The sequence below is a fragment of the Euprymna scolopes genome, chromosome 18 (genome assembly GCF_053919585.1).
Source record: "Euprymna scolopes isolate OS-2025 chromosome 18, ASM5391958v1, whole genome shotgun sequence".
Taxonomy (NCBI): domain Eukaryota; kingdom Metazoa; phylum Mollusca; class Cephalopoda; order Sepiida; family Sepiolidae; genus Euprymna; species Euprymna scolopes.
The window spans coordinates 89,046,643-89,065,690 of record NC_136499.1 but is presented as its reverse complement, the minus strand read 5'-3'; positions in this window follow the sequence as shown (position 1 = coordinate 89,065,690).

Sequence of the window (19,048 nt, the reverse complement as noted above, 5' to 3'; positions counted from 1 at the left end):
ATTATTATATTATTATATTATTATATTATCATATTATTATATTATTATATTATTATATTATTATATTATCATATTATTATATTATTATATTATCATATTATTATATTATTATATTATTATATTATCATATTATTATATTATTATATTATCATATTATTATATTATCATATTATTATATTATTATATTATTATATAATTATTTTATCATATTATTATATTATTATGTTATTATATTATTACATTATTATTTTATTATATTATTATATTATTATATTATTATATTATCATATTATTATATTATTATATTATATTATTATATTATCATATTATTATATTATTATATTATTATATTATTATTATTTTATTATGTTATCATATTATTATATTATTATATTATCATATTATCATATTATATTATTATATTATTATATTATTATTTTATCATATTATTATATTATTATTTTATCATATTATTATATTATTATATTATTACATTATTATTTTATCATATTATTATATTATTATATTATCATATTATCATATTATTATATTATTATATTATATTATTATATTATCATATTATTATATTATTATATAATTATATTATTATGTTATTATATTATTATATTATCATATTATTATATTATCATATTATTATAGTATTGTATTATCATATTATATTATCATATTATTATATTATCATATTATTATATTATTATATTATATTATTATATTATCATATTATTATATCATTATATTATCATATTATTATATTATTATATTATTATATTATCATATTATTATATTATCATATTATCATATTATTATATTATGCAAATATATATTGTTCACACATCGGAAAATAGAACACTGGACAGCAAAATTATTAGAAAATGTAGATTTAAAATTCGTTTTTGATGCAAATTCAAAATTGAAATCTTTATTTTTACACAATTTCATTGATTGCTCTCTATCACAATCTGCATGAAGAAGAGATATGACCAGATTTTTGAAGCACCTGTTACTAAAACATACAACAAGTAGCGGATTGTCCTTTTCACTTACGCTAATTTCATCGTTGATTTTAGATAAAAGGGCGGATATTTAAGAAATGAGTTTGTGGAACCACCATTGTTTTGCACGATTCTCTAAATATAATTTAGTATTCCAGAATGATAGAAAGACGGACAAAACATGAATAAAAACAATAGATCTGATTCGTATCTCATCCTCAGATTACCGGTGGCAATGATAACCAACAATCAGAGAAAATAAGCTATTCAGAGAAAGAGGCAATTATATTGGCGAATTAGCGGAAGGAAAAGCAATTATGAAACGGACATCCGGTTTGCACGAGTATGTATATAACATATAATAATAGAAACAAATAGATGCTATCGCTATAAAATTGTGTTAACGTCCATTCACATCTGGTAGTCATTGTTAACCGGGAACCGCAAATAACAGAACGTTATATGATAGGAAAAGACTAAGTAAAAAGAAAGGCGGTGTTCATTTTTTGTTTGTTTTTTTGTTTTGTTTTTCTCTTTTCTACTCTCTCTCTCTCTCTCTCTCTTCCTTTTCGTTTCTTTTTCTCCTCTTACAGTCCTTTTTTTTGTTTTTGTTTTTTTCTTGTTAGTTTTTTCCCTCTCTTTTCCTTGCAGTCCTTTTTATTTAAAAATTATTTAAGCATTTCTATTCTAGTTTACTTCCATTTAACTTTTTCTTTGATTTTGTAATACTACTACGACATTTTTACTATTTGATATTTAAATAAAATATGCAAATATATGGATCTTTTGTTGGCTTTGTAAGCATTAAATATGGAGTCCATACAGTAACCAGAATACTAGGTTCATGGTAATAGATACACATAATAGGTATATGCATATATAAGTACTTTCAAATCTAACTGGCCCTGTCGGTGGGGCATTAGAATACGCCGACAGCCCACCCCCTGCAGAGGGTAAAAGTCCCTCAATGGGGGTCCTGGATATGACCTCAAACTATATCCAGTGGTGAGGCCCCAGCTTGTGGGCTTTGGGGAGTGTGGAGCAACCCTTTAATTACCATTGCTCCCAGGTCCACTCTGAACCGGAGTGGTAGTACCTGTTAGGGTCCCAACTATGGGTTAAATAGAAACCAACGTGAAAACAATAAATATATTCTATTAAAAAAAAAATTTCTTCAAAATCTTTGGATTCGGCATAAAATAACCCGGAAAGGGTTGACATGCCGTAAAACAAAAACAACCAACCAATCAAATCTAACTGCTATTTTTTCGTTTTAATTTTTGATGTTTTAGCGGCTTTCCTTTTGTAAAGTCGAACTTACTGAAAATTCCTTGATAAACTATTCTATATTATAAATGTCTATGTGCCGACAAAACGGTCCGTCAAATATTTGGATCCTCTTTTGAAAGAAGAGTAAAACACGGTTACTAGAATCGAAATTTGTAACATAAATATACCGTGCGCCAAAATAAAGGCTGCACATGTCATTTTTTCAAAAACCGCAAATTTAAGCTAAATTGTTTGACCCACCTATACCTCATCTGGTTCGCCTTTTATTCCTCTATAATTTTACTTGTTCATATTTTACTTTTAATTGAAGTATCTTTACGTTCACGTTAATTTTAAAAATTACCTGCAAATCGAGAAGGCAAAAAGAAACTGTGCAGCAACAAATGAGCTTAAAACCAGCTTAAAATACCCATTTTTATGCAACAAAACATCTCTAATTATAATTATTGTTTTTTCCAGGTTAGACAACGTAACATTTAGTCTATATGCCTCGACTTTCTTTTAGTGATCGTAAGGAGCTCATTAATTTCCACCTTTCTTGTTTATCCAATCGATAAATTGGCCATAGATTGAAATTTTATGAGAAAACCGTACGAATAACTGTGCAAAAGCATCTAAACATCGGTAGTGTTCGTAATGTCCCTAAATCTGGTCGTCCTAGAGTTACTCCTTACAATGAAGATGACGCTATCAAGATCCGCAGCCTCAGAAACAGATTTGAAATGGCTCCTCAAATCTAACAACAGTGTAAGCTTGTTAAACAGTGTTCTTTCAACAGTTAAGAACAGATTGAAGGAATTTAATATGCGAAGCTGTGTTGCAAGACGCAAGCAAATGATTTCTGTAAAAAAACAGAAAGCTTCGTCTGGACTTCGTCAGATGCAATGAAGATCATGACTCTTCATATTGGTCGAAAGTGATTTTTAGAGAAGAAAGCAAGTTCAATAGGCAAGGCAGTGATGGTAGGCAGTACGTCATTCGAAAGAAAGACACGAATTTAATCCTAGGTGCTCAGTTTAAACGCTGCAAGGGGGGTCAGTTTTTGTGTGGGGCGTATAGGTCGAATTAATTCGACCAAATACATTAATATGTTCATTGAGCATTTTCTACCCTACTTTGAGCAGAATTTGAATGGTAATCCTATATTCATGCAAGATAATGCTTCCATTTACACAGCTGGCAATGTCAAGATATTCCTTGAGAAGTATGATATCCTGTGCTTGGATTTGTCTACGTGATCTCCACACGTCGATCCTATCGAAAGCGTATTGCATTTCATCAGGCGACAGCTATGCAATGATAACATTTTAAATCTGATAGAATTTTGGACAAAAATTAAAGAGAAGTGGGTGCCCTTTCACCGGAGTCTTGGAAGGAATGCCTAAAAGATTGCAGGCTGTCAAATTACAGAAGGGCTATGCAACTAAATATTAACTATTTCATTGTTTTCTTATTGCGTTTGTGTTGCGTTAATGTTCTAAAATTACATTTAAATAACAAATTTCAATTGTGAGGAGTTTATTTTTGCCTTCTCGATTTGAAGTGATTTTTTTAATTAACGGGAACACTAGGATACTTCAATTAAAAGTCAAATATGAACAAGTAAAGTTATAGAGGAATAAAAGGCGAATTAAATGAGGTTTATTTTGTTTACACAATTACAATCAATTTAGCATAAATTTGCAGTTTTTAAGAAAATGACAAGAGGAGACTTTCTTTTTGGCGCGCCTATATATATATATATATAAACTAGAAGGCCGCCTAGCGTTACCCGATTACAAAATATGCATAGATATGATATTTTCATTCATGCAGTTTTCGTGTTTATTATTATAAAGCTAATCATTGATTATTATATTGTAGCCAATATATGGAAGTGATTTCAAAAATAAAAACAATATAACTTGGATACCATCAGCTAAAATTTTAAATTTAACGCAGTTAAGCGTATAAATATATATTTGCATATGCTTAGATAAGCACTTTAAGTCGACTTATCCCTGCCCATTTCCATTATTCCAATTTGTCATTTTTGGACGTTTTATTTTTACCGGCTAAAATCCAAATAGAATTTGTTTCACATGTACGAATTCCATATATTTGATGTTTGTAGAGCAAAAATATGAAATTATTTTGCAGCGACTGTCCGCCCACATATACATACTCAGACTAGGTCATTAAAACATTCACTTCTAAAAATATTCAAAAAGAATATATTGTACACACAAAATAGAATTTCCTGTCAATGGAATATATAAAATTATATTATCACACCAGAACAGTTATATACATCTGTATAATAACAATGTAAAGTTTATTAATGCAGTATCGATTGTTGAAAATTCCATGCGACTGTAGTAAGACCAGACACTTCAGATCTGAGGTAGAAAATGACCTGAAATTCATCGTAAAATTTCGAATTGTGTCGATTTTTTTGTAAATATTCTTTCAATTTTCGTGTCTTTGGAGTATTCTAAACGTTGTTCAGGGAGCACAATATAAGCACAGTCACCCTAGTTGGTAATTAAAATATTTTACTTATTTTTTCTAGAAAAATGTTATTTTGAACGTGTAGTATCTGTTCTGATACGGCGCATTGTCTATTCTGTCCTCAATCAATGAAAAACTCTTTCTAGATTGAAGCAATTTTATTATCATGTTTTTTTCTTCCAACCTAGACTGCTCTAATGAGGAAGTAGATATTTCCCTATATTAAAACCGTCCCTGGTTCTAACTTTGCCTTCGTGGAGAGGCAAGTAAATAGAAACGTTATTTAATGAATTTTAATCAAGTATTCTAGACATAAGGTTTAGTAACATTACATAGAAGTCGTTCGAAGCAGAATTAATTTTACTCGTTTTTCGAAACGTATTCTTCCAGTATCCAAACACACACACAGATGTCCTATTCGTATATGTGTGTTCTAAACATCCACAGAACTTTACAAGATGTTCTTAACGAATTTATAAAAAAATGAACTTTCGCATTAAAATTCTATACATTCTGGTTAATGAATTATATAAATAAGATATAATAAAAAAAACTTATCCTAATTATCGTATTGAGCAAAATCCAATTATGTGTGTTTATTAAATCCATAATTAATGTTGCATTTAAATATGGATGTCACGAAACAACAATTAATATTACAATATAAACTCAATAAATATTTTAAAGGTGATAACTTACGTTTCCTCAATAATTAGTTCACAGATTTTGTGCTCACTAAATACTTATGCTAGACAAATAAAACTGTAATTTGGTTTTCAGAGAATATATCCTTGAGGCATGTTTGTGTTTTTTTATACGTTTCTATCCAATGTTCATCAAAAACTACTTTAAATAAAATGCTTACAATTCTGACGTTCTCTTAAAGGCGAGAGGCGAGTTCCAATAAAAGAGCACAGAGTTTTCTATGAAGATCGAACTGATTCGACTAAAAATTACTTGCCTAAAAATAATTAGTAATCATCGTAATATTTAGTTTGCAATGAAAGAATTGTTATGCGTTAGCTTTTATGTTGAGATTTGTCTCCCTTGAATGCAAACTCTTCATTTTATAGAAATGTATTTCGTATAAACAGTGAATAAATCAGTTTTGTTTGTTAAAAATGTATTATTCACTATCAATGCAATTATCTTCCAGTTCTAAAAGTAAGTAAGATTTCTGATATTTCAAAATGAGACAAATTCTACATTACTTTTAAAATGTTGCGACAGACAGACAGACACAGGCAGAATTTTTATATAAAATAATTTAATATAATTATTTAAAGCGATACCTATTTTTAAGATGATGATTTTCACAAAGTTCTTATAATATAAATGGACAATACATTTTCTGTTGAATTACAACACGAAGACGCAGATACACAAAGATGATGATGTCCTTTATTTCATGACCGGTCCATGATTTCGCTTGAGGAATTCAAAGTTTCTTTACATGGCTATTTCTTCTCTAACCTTTCACTTCCAAGGTTTGACGTCAGCAGCTGTTTCTGACCTCTCTCTCTCTCTCTCTCTCTCTCTCTCTCTCTCTCTCTCTCTCCCCCCGACTCTTCTCCTCACCTCCTCGACTGCATCTAAAAACTCTACCTATATTGAGAACTCGTCACGTCATCGCATGATTAAACATGTGCTCATAAAGCACGTTGGTGACATGCGTCACGTTGCCAAACTTGACATGACCCCGCGTTCAGTAACCTATTTTTCAAATAACATTTTTACAAAATATGTTTACAACTTCAATTGACGATTAAATTCCTTATTTTAATTTTCACAGAAACAGATTTCATTATTACATTCCTTTTCCATATACAGAGATGTAAGCTAAACAATTGCAATTTCTTATTTCAATAACATTCTGTATTTATTTTAAGTTATGATTGGAATTTTCAATTCCAAATCTTGCTTCGCAAGTTCGAATCCTTGACTATTCTATTTCATATTTATATTAAACTAATTCCCTATTTTTTTACTTACATGAAAAGGGGACATCCCTTATCATGTAACACTACGACAGTTTCGTCCATAGGGGAAAAATTGCATCTCATTTTTTATATACAAAATAACACGTATATATCTCGAATTTCTTAAAGCATTGTTGCAAAACGTTGATAATTGTCCACGGGTTCTTTGTTAGCTGATAGATTTAGGTAGTACTATTGAATTAATTATAGAAATTGGATGGTTCGATTGGTTATGCACATAAAATAGATTTTAATTAGGTTGAGGGTTAGGAGAGTTAGACTCAGAAGTTAAAATACAGGGAACTATTGAAGAAATTAGATGTTTTCTTATTTTACTTCAATGGAAAAGCCTTAATATTTACATAGATATTTATGGGTTTTATTTTGCTGTCTTGGCCTGGCTGGGGTGACAAATAATGCATCATTGCCTGTACAATGCTACCTGTAAAATTTTTAATTCTACATTGAACTCTTTTAACAGAAATAGTCCGACTAATTCTGCAACTTACGTTGTATCCGAGGGACCTATTATCATAATAATTTATTGAAGGTGTCCTTTCTAAGTTGTTTGAGGTATCCTTTCTTCTCCAATATTTCCTATCAAAATGTATAAAGGATCGTCTTGCTAATAGAATTACTTATATTTCTAAGTCGTTAATATCGGAATGTTTTTAGCAAATATTAAAACCTTATTTACGGGTATTATGGGCTGGATTTACGAGTATTGGGAGCAATGATTTATATCAAAGGTAATGAAATTGAATTTTTGGTTCACTTTAAGATTAAAGAATCATTTTAGAGCATAGTCAGAGCATTGCTATAAGGTGAAACTACACCATTTATTTTACGGAGGGAATAATTCGAGGATTTTATTACTTACTGATTCTATATCTAAACTAGAGGGAAAAATTAGTCTAATTGATGGGTTTTCATGAAAGTTGGCTTTATGATCTTTTAAGGAGAATCTCGGGGTGCCTGGGATTATGATTTCAGTGAAATTATGAATATTCAATAATTTAAATGAGTTTTATGCTTCCATGTTAATTTCATCTATTTTATAAGTAAGGACAGATTTATAAGATGTATTTAATTCTTTATAGATAAATTCTTTTAAGTATGGTAGCCTCATTTATAGTAGTTTAAGTCTTATACTCAGGAACAAAAATGTGTTTTTCTTAACTTTCGTTGTGAAGCTATTTTTAAATGTGATAACATTTTTAAAATATTTATCCTTTTTAAATTTTATCTTTTTAACTGTTTATAATCATGTTTTCAAAGTTCTCCAAATCCGGGTATAATTTGTGTAAAGTTGCTTTACGGCAATTGTTTTAACTTTTCGTTATTCTCTGTATTAATTAATTGAAATATACTTTTTGATGGTTTCAGGGTAAGGAGTTTGTGTTTTTAATTTACTTTTTATGTTAGAGTTTAAATCAAAGTGGTAAGCTTTCCATTTGACATTTATAAGAAACGTGTTAATAGCTTGTACAAGTTTGTGTATATATGCTTGTTTGAAGATATAAGTATGTTTTAGCAGATAACGGTATGTATTCTTTGTCAAACATATTTGGGAGAGATAGAAAAAAAGCCCAACCTGAAGAAAAGAGAGCTTAATAGAGATCAGAATAATGAGATGAATTAGATCACAGATTAATGGATCTTGTAGTATCAAGTTCTTGCAATATTTTTTACTCGTAATAGGGAGATTCTATTTATAAACGCTGCTTCTATGAACAGACGAATCCAATTAATTCACGTTTGCTATCAACCAATCAGAAACCAGAATTGCTCCAAGAACTGGAAATTTGGCTAACGTCGAAGTGCTGGTAGTACTCGAGAAACCGGTGATCTCCGACCTGCTGCTAGGCTATCAGAGCCCTAGGTGGTGCTCACATAACGCAGACGGGGGGTACAGTTTCAGACATCGTTTTCAGTGTGCGCTGCTTTGAAGATTGATCAGCCAGACATTATTGTCGAATTTGACCAGCAGCAGAAGGCTTGGACAGCCGCGTGGAAGTGGTCGGAAAACCAGGCACCAGCCAAACTGCGAAATGATGTAACAGAGTACCATGTGCCCGACCAAATGAGGCCTGCATACGAAGAGGAACTTCGTGATTGGATCAAGGATGGCTGGTCAATCCATACCCCTATGAGAAACTTGGACCTCCCAGAGGCATGATTCCGCTGATGGCGGTCGCTCAGCATAAACAAGCAATGGTGAGGCCAGTGATAGACTACCGTGAACTAAACGCGCATGTTGATGCGTTCACGGCAGATGCTTACGTTTGTGCCAGCTAGACACGAGAGTGGCGCCAGCAGGGTTCCAATGTGTCTTTGCTGGATCTAAGAAAAGCATACCTGCAGATCCGAATCAGTGAAACAATGTGGCCATTTCAGACGGTGGTGTTTGCTGGCAGGAGGTACTGCATTATCAGGCTAGGCTTCAGGCTAAATGTGGCAATCCAAATAATGTGTTGTCAGAGGAAGAAATAATAAAAGATGGGGCATCGACGTACCTTGATGGCATACATGTGAACGAAGACAGTGTGTCATCATCACATGTAAAGTCCAAACTGGTCGAGTTTGGTTTGACGTGCAGGTGTGACATAATTAACTTGAGGGAGCGATTTACTCCCCATTGGGGAGGTTGAGAATCCCCTGGGACCTGAGAAAGACTAGGTTAAGATGCTAAAATTGTTTAATTTAATCAACAACAGCAAATATCAAAAATACTTGAATTAGAAGATATAGATATATATTTTGTTTTATTGTCAAGGTCAGATATATATTTTATTGTTTGAAAAGCCAGATATATATTTAATTGTTTAAAAAAATCCAATAACAGGAAACAGAAGAATAACGTAAGAACGAGATTGTACTCGTTGGCTTGGAGAAAAAGACTATAGCTTTCTGAATGACAGGGATTGACCCCGGAGGTCATGTGAACCGATGCAATTTTTGGTCCCAGATTTCAAAACTCTAGATTATGGCTGAACTGCACACACGCAATTTAGATCTGGAAATCCCCAGATACGTAGCTTAATCTGATTGGCTGGGTGGATTATCCACCACAACCCGTCCCCGAATATAAAACCAAGCGCCCAAGTTTTTTTTCTAGATTGGAGAGAGATTTGCGCCAACCTCCAGAGGAACCAGCTCCGAAGCCTGACCACCCTCCTCTCCATCCGCCTAGAGAGATTTGTGAATTCAAAAATGTGTTAAGTGCTGAACGTGTATATATCTGTAAAAGACTGTAGTTTTTGTGAAATTAATTTTTAGTAGATAGAATCCAATTGTCTGTCTTTTCTTTCTGGTGTATGGAGCTTTCGCTTTTCGCTTCCAGAGAATTCTACGCCGAGGCGTTTAGGATCCAATGTGGAGATCTCCCGGCAGACTAGGCATCACGAGCCACAGTTTCGAAGAAGACCAGAGGTCAGTTGCTTGACCTCACCATGGGAGTCAGGCCACACAAGGACTCAGAACGTTTGGAGAATGGCGTCCGTGTCTTGGGCCTGAACATTCGACAGGAGAGAGGAACTTAATATGGAGGCGCGGAACTGCAGTTCCTGAAGTGCGCAATGTCTTCACGAGGCGAGCAGTATTCTCTCTGTGTGGAAAATTGGTGAGGCACCTACAAGTGTGTGGATGGATTCGTGTGGCAACAGGCATCATAAAAAGGGGGGCAAGCGCAGTCACCAAAGGCTGGGATGATGAAACAGCCGACGATCTGTTGGTTTGCATGGTGAAAAAGACCATCGCAAGGGTAAAGCAGGATGACTCCGTCAAAGGAGACTGGTGTGCGCAGGGAGACAAACTAAACGCGACGTCTCTGGCAATTGGCTATTGGAGAAGAATGAGGCTGCGATTGCGACCGGCGAATGACGCTGCTCATCTCAATCTGGCAGACCTCGATGCTGTGATAAAAATATCAACCTGGCACTCCAGTGGAAAGTCAGGAAATTACGCATGCACACCGATGCGTGTACCACTGGATATCAGACATACTGACAAGCAAAACTATGGGTCGCACTAAAGCAGACAGCGAGATTCTGATGACGGAGGTTGTAGACCGTAAAAAATGTGGTAACAGAGTACAGACTTTCTGTGGATGTGGTACTGGTCATTTCAAATTTCAACCTTGCTGATAGGCTCACTAGGATGCCACAGAGATCGCAAGAAAGCCGAGCCAGTGCCATAATGTGCCGCCTCTATTGAGGTTGCGGATGAAATCAGGAAGATAAACCACCTCAGTTGGCACCCTAGAGTGAGACGGACATATTTTTTGCAGTTGTCCAATCCGTCGGTGTCAAAAAGTGCAGTGAAAGCGGTAGTCAAGGAATGCCAAACATGCCAGTCAATCGACCCTGCCCTGGCCAGATGGCGGAAAAGTCATCTGGGAGAAGACGCGACTGTGAGCCGACTTGGTATGGACATAACCCATTACGGCAGCCAGCCACTCCTCACCCTGATCGATTGTGGATCGACAAGGTTCGCCATTTGGCGCCCGTTAATAAGACAGGATTTCTTCAGAGTCATTCGTGAATTGGAGTCCATATTTTATGAAAGGGGGTCGCCTGAAGAGATCCTCACAGACAATGACACGGCCGTCTGCAGTGGAGAGTTCAGACGTTTCGTAGACAAGTGGGGGATCCAGCTCAGACACAGATGTGCATATGTACCGAGTGGCAATGGCATAGCAGAGCGGTGCCATCGAAGCGTGAAGTAGATTGCGACAAGAAAAGAATGCACGATTGAAGAGGAAGTATAATGCAACACCAAAGGATGGCATGACTGCTGCAAGCGTACCCACTAATGCGATCCATTTCTATGGAGTGCGCATCAAGAACATTGACGCCCGTCTGCCTGATCGGCAGGAAACCCGAGGGCCGTATGAGTTAGGGGACACTGTATAGGTGAAGTCTCCGAATAGTTGATGCACTAACAGCTTTCAAAGAGGCAGAATCACTGACATCATCAGTGAGCAAGCCGTGCTAGTCGATGGTACCCCACGCCATGTGAAAGATATCCGGCTGCCCTAAATACGAACCAGTTGGCGAGTAATGGTGAATCATCCAACGATGACCTGTGGATCCGACCTATTCTCCGTGATGGGATGGTACAACTGCGAACCCCAACACTGACGCCGATAGTTCCAGCACCCCTTCTGAGGGCTCCGATGAAGATGAAGAAGTCCAGCCTGAGTGTATGACTGTACGCCCTAACGCTGATTCCAATGGTTCCGGCGCCTCTTCTGAGAGCTCCAATGAAGATGAAGTAGTACAGTCAATCCCCCTTCGTAGGAGTTCCTGCAACAAACAACTACGTCAACCATGCCACGTGTGTGGTCTGGAGACCAGGTGGGTGTAAAGTTGAATGTAATAATCAAAGAAGAAAGTGCCCGTGTGTGTGTGTATGGTGCGGTTATACAACTTCGGATGGGATATGAGAGAAAGAAATTAAAGATGGCAGCCATGGCTTTATAATCTTCCACTGCACACGTATGCAAATGGAATGGGTTCAATTTTCTGATAAAACACCTGTTGGCAGAGGTGGTCGGGAGAACACGTGCTGGAAGTTGAGAGAAGAAGTTGATAGTGACAAATTCTAGCTGAACTTTTGCTGATTGTATTTTATTTTGTTTTTCTGTTTACCAGCCCATTTAACTGCATTTCTTTATATTCTGAGTAAATGCTTAAATAACAGAATGAAAAGAGAAAATCAAAACAGAAGTGCGGATTTAGGTGACCGGGAAATGAAAGTTTTTCTGAGATAGAGACAATAGAAATCGTACGTAAAGGGGGTGGGGATTGTCAATATAAATTAAGGTGGCTCTTAAAATTATAAAATAAGTTGTGCTTATTTCTATTTAGTTTGTAGAAGATAGATAAGAAGCATATTAATAAATTTTTGATCGCAAACTATGAGTTAGAATGGTAGAATTAAGGGTAGTCTAAATAGTACTATACGTAGCTCAATATAACTTTAAATTGCGTTTTCTTAAAGTACAACCAAGGAGATAAGATTTGACATGTAACATGTAAACATGTAATTTGTGGAATATGAAAGAAGAACGATTAAAAAGGAGAAACAATCGATCATGCTGGTTGAAAGATTCATAATGTACATAATAAATTATATATAATAGAAAAAATAAGATTGAGTATGTTGAGTATGTGATAATTGATATTATTTTTTATTACTCAATGTTTAATTATCTACGTTATTTCAAATTGGTTGTATTTAAATTTTCTTTTGTGTTTGCATTTTGAAACCAATTCGTTTTTAGTATTTATTGTAAGTTTAGGGAAAGTAATTATTTTTAACTGCTTCGGAGATGGAAATTTTACAAAATTTAGACGCTGCTGTGGATGATTTTTTTCTGTTTTGATATACCCCATTTAATTGAATTAGTTTTACTTCAGACAGTGTTAAAAATGCCTTTTTTTATTTGGTGTAGTTTTGTTTGAAAATAATGTAATGTTTGAGATTCTAATACAAACACAAACGAAAATTTAAAAATAGATAAGTTATTTAACATTAGATAATAAGAACTACATATTATCATATACTCAACATACTTAATATTTCTTTATTCTCTTATATATAGACTTTTATGTGCATTTAGAATTTTTGAACCAGCTTAATTGTCTCTTTTTAGATTGTCTTTCTTTCATATTCCACACATTACATGTTTACATGTTACATGTCAAATCTTAGCTCCTGAGTTTTACTTTTAGAAAACACCATTTAATATTATTTAAACACTTATATTGATCTACATATAACAATATTTAACCTCTTATAATTCTACAATTCTAACTCATAATTTACATATCTTTATTAATATGCTTCTAAACTAACTTCCGCAATCTAAATGGAAATAAGGACGTGATCTGCTCAACCACAATTAATCCTATGTATTGTTCCTTAATCTCGTTTTCTGTGCCGAAATGCAATCCAATTCAATTCATCCAAGACCCTTCAATTAAATCCTAATATAAACTAGTTAGAATATCACATACCGAATAACATTAGCATCAAAAATAAAATAAAATTTCCATTTAAACTACTTCTAAAATTTTCTTAGACTTTTATTTCTATTAGTACCAATCATCATTTATAATGATTACCTCAGGCATTCTAATATTGCCCTTCTTTCTACATCTTTGAGACTTTTTATATTTTAGCTTCATAATTTATAGACTATACATGTGACATTTTTCAACCTAGTCCATACTTTAGTAATTTAATCATTAAAATTTTATCAAATATTTATAGTTCTTAGTATGGTATCTAATTATGTTGTTTTATTGTTAATAATTTTATACCAATAAATTGCTTAATATTATATATTTCTCTTTATTAAATTTTTAAAAAGTTGATTTTATTGGCTTGAACACTGCCGATAATTATTTTTACAAAGGAATTATCAAGGCAACCCCGGAATAAGGATTAATGAGCATACATTAGTCAATGGGATTATAGTGTAGTAATCATAAATAGAGGAAATTTTGTAAATTGGATTACTTATGGGGAGCGGTTCGTCAAGAAATTGTTTACGTTGGACTTGAAGACAATCAGATTTTAGTCAGCTGAAAAGCAGGCAAACGGAAGAGAGTTACACAGGCGTGCAGTTCTAAGAAAGAAGCTTTGTTCATAGAATCTACGTTTAGGTTTAATCGAGAATGATTTAAATTTAACTCTAATATTACAATTTCAATACTCAAGTCAATCTATATAGACAATATCCACCCCCTTCTGTTGCGCTTCTATTGCCCTTCTCTCATATAAACTTTCTTCCCCCTATCACCTTTAACCGATTAGTTTTTGCTGCAAGCTGTCTATCGCTTCGAATTCTCTATCTACCTTATCCTCTCGCTCTACTACAAATAAGTTCTGTTTTTACTTTCTATCTTTATTTTCTATTCTCTTGAATTAAAACATTTACTAAGAATAGAAATAAGATGTTTTCATTTTTCTCTTCATACAATTAGACTCGAAATTTTGCCAAAGCTGTTTTTAAAAAAAAACTTATTGTTGATTTTTAAAGTCTCAATTTTTTAATATTTATTTTAAATCCACTCTTAAAATAACATAATAATCCTGTTTTTATCAAGGATATTTAGCTGTTGTGAATATTCATTTTGAACAGTTGAATTTTACTTTATTAAAGAGAATGTTTTTCCACTGATCTTGCACCACCGGAACAAGACATATTAAATCTAAAATTCTCCATTCGCAAATTGATTACTCTGGATGCTTCATCGAACAGAATTAAATTTTACCTTAAATGGGACAATCTCCAACCAATCTGGAACCTAATAACATCGTCCCATTCTATACAAGGATTAGTATTCTATTGGGATACCAAAATATCATATTCATTTTTTGTTTTAACCCTTATTTTCTTTCTATATGTCCCTTAAAATAATGTAGTCTTTAATATATTTTCAAAGTATGTACTAAATACCAAAATTATATCAACTCAGATTTGATTTTCCTCTGAGGAGATGAGCCTACATCTAAAATCCATAGATTAAGGAAATTACTTTGAATATTGTATTTTTTTTTCAAAAAATAAATTTTTGTTTAGAAAAATATTTTTCTGAATGAAATGTGAATATAGAAAACTATATATATATGCATATATATATATATGTGTGTGTGTGTGTGTGTGTGTGTGTGTGTGTGTGTGTGTGTGTGTGTGTGTGTGTGTAATGTTAGTCATGTTTATGTTTGAATATTTGTATCTATCAGATTCACACCTTAATTAAATGAAGAAATCCTTTATATTTCGAAACACAACTGATAGGCCATAAGGTGTCACAATATAATTTTTTTTAGTGATATCTAATTTTACGCAAAGTGGTTTATGATAGAGGATAAGCCTATTATCTAAGTTCAAATATATCTGATTGATTACGTATTACATATCAATGGATGAATATTCACCAAATTCTGATTTCTTTTGAATATACTAGCGGATTTAGAGAACGGCTATAATATGGGAAAAACTCCCTAACTGCAGTTAGGAGATTCAAAGTTCCTATCTGTCGCCGTTACCACCTGACGAAGGCCAGAGGAATAGTTGGCCGAAACGTCGTGAAAAACAACAACCAATAAAGATGAAAACAACAACTAATAAAGATGAGAAAAATAGTCCGAAATAAAAATAACTTAATAAATTAATCCCAATTTAAAATTCAAATATATCAGAGTTCCATAATCATTAGGAAGATGCCATGAATTTCAATTTCTTTTTATAATCATAGAGCTTTATATTTCAGACATTTTCATGTAATGAATCTGGATCAAAATCAGAAAAAGAATCTAGATGAAAGGTTTGGTATCGTTATATCTTAATTTTTACTCCGTGCGAGGATATGCGCAACTGTTCTATTCGAGTAATTTATTTTAATCGTTTTTATAAAGTTAAGAAGATTTATTTGTCTATATGCACTCTTAAGCTAATTAACTAAACATTATAAATTTTGTAGCAAAACTATGAGGCCTAAGACTGAGTAGTGTCGACTTTATTTAGTTTAATTCACATATCTCAAATTTTCGTAAAAAAATTATGAACACGTATTAGACATCTGTTTATGAACGTTTCTACAATTTAAGTTTATTAGGAGTAAGGGCTTAGGAAGCATTAAATTCCCATTTGAATATTCAAATATCTAGAAGTTTTATTAATTTTGATCAACTATATCGTGATTTTCATTTTAATGAGTGGACGAAAACCCTAACCCATAATCTGTTTTGTATTCTACATTGGTTGATGAGCACCCTCCTCTTACAACACGAGATAATTGATATCTGACCTCACTGTATTTCCCTGAATTACAATTTTACTATAACTTTACTTAGGATAGTTAGTGGACGAAAACAATAACCCTGTATTTGAAGAATCCAAACTCTGTACATTGACGAGAAGTGACAGTGAACTGAATAAATGATCAAAAGAGAGGCAAACGAAAAGTGAAGGTCAACCGCCTTTTTCCTACCTATATTTTCTCTCTCTCTCTCTCTCTCTCTCTCCTCTTTTTTTTCCTAATCATTTTCGTGATTCTCTAAAGCCTGAAGTTTAAGTGATGAATGTCTTGACTTCTTTTATATACATGCATATCTTCTTTTGTAAAGTTTTTTATTCATTCAGATGAGGTTTTCCATTCATTAATTCTAACACATTAAATGATCACAAGCAAAAACTTAATATTATTTCCTTTTTTCGTGACAACGAATCAATGGAAGAATGGCGTAGAAATATTCAACACTATGATTTCTTTTATCTGTCTTAATGTGTTCTTCAATGAAATAAGGCTTTATCGATGTTTCAATGTCATCTGCGCTTATTTTTTTTTTACAAAGGCATCACCACTTATCAAGGCCAGGAGACCACTCGAGGATTAGGGTTAAAGAATGTATAGTAGACAATTGGACAATAAAGTAATCGTAAGTAATAGAAATTCGGTAAATTTGTTAACTTATAATGAACGGCTCATGAAAAACTTGTTTACGTTAGACATGAAAACAACCATACTGTAGTCAGCTGGAAAACGGAAGTCAGTTCCAGAGGCGTGCAGTTCTAAGAAAGAAGCTTTGTTCATGGAACCTACGTTTAGGTTTAGGCACAGATGAAGAGTGGGGGAAATTATTGATAGTATTTTCAGCTAGACGGGGTTTTTTGTAAAGTTTGGCGAGGGGGGGACCATAGATTGAAGCTCAGTCGAGCACTTGCTATGGAAATAACGATAAAGCAAAGACAAACTCGCGTCATCTCTTCTATGAGAAAGAGGCTGCAGGGAAGAGAAAAGGACATCCCGTACGAGACTACGAAGCCTATTTTGAACTCTATCAAGGCAGGATAAGTCCTTTCTAGCAGCTCTGGCTCCATCCTTAGACGTACCTGACGATGGAGAGGTACATCTGAGGACTTATTACATTTCATTTTTATCTTAACTTATACAACAGAGTGATCGGAAGATCCAAGTGGAGAGAGAACGGAAACTGAACACAGTTTGGAGCAAGTTATGAGAAAAAGGTCTTGGAGACTTGCATACTGGCCGTCAGTATGGGGTACACGGGTGGGTTCGTGAACAATGTGAGGGAGGTCATAAGCAATGGAGAAATCGTGATAGAATCTCCCCTCATCATCGGTCTTCTTTGAGTGAGTTAACAATTCCATACTATGAACATTGAAGTCTCCACAGGCATGAATATTAGCTGAAGGATCAGCAGATAGAACGTGGTCAATTTTCTCAGATATGCTTTTAAAGATAATAACTCCGCTGTTGTGGGAGTGATAGAGAGTAAATATAAACGCAGTAGTTTGAGCTGGTGCAACTCAGAAGCACATATAGGGTAAATTAGAATCTTCTCTGAAGGTGTCCCTACTACATGGAAAGCTATCTTTAATATAGGCACATATTCCATGCCCATGGCGATCCTGGGGATCAGATTTGGAAGTTAAATTAGAGTATCCTTTAATTACGAACTCATCTAGGGGAATAGTATGTCCAATGCCAGTTTCGCTTTAAAACAAGGCCGATAGACATTAGTCGCGTGCTCTCATGTAATGAATGAATGCGAGTATGTAGGATTGACATGGAATTCTTAAAGATAAACTGAAATGACCAAAAATGTGCTGAAATGATTTAAATAAATAAAAAGTAAATGACCTAGAATGACTTTAATGAACTAAAGGATGAATTGAATGGCCTTAAGAATGACTTGAATGCTTAAAAAATAACTGGAATCCGTCAAAAACAATTTAAATGATCTGGAGAATAACTGGAATGGCTTTGAGACTGACTGATTGTAAAGTGGGTGATCATTTTACATTGAATTAATACAGAAAAGTGATCCCCCACTTTATATCACAAAGTTATAAACATACAGTGATGATCATATTTATTGGCACGGTAAAATAAAAGTTAAATTTTTTCTAATAAATTCTAAAAAAGGGATTAAATTAAAGAAAATAACAAAGTATATTATGTATTTTTAACTGGCCTTTCCGATGCAGCAATCGGATTTTAGAAAAAATAAATAACAAAGGAACAACAAACATAATTGCAAAAAACCCTTGTTCAAAATTATTGGCACGATTTATTTAATAATCAATTGTATAGCCTTTGGCCTTGATTACCTTCCTCAGTCGCTTTTCATAGTTTACAACCAAGTTGTTGCACTCTTCAGTAGTAATTTTAGCCCACTCTTCCTGACAATAATCCTCCAATTGAATAAGATTCTTAGGCTTCCTTTGCATTACCC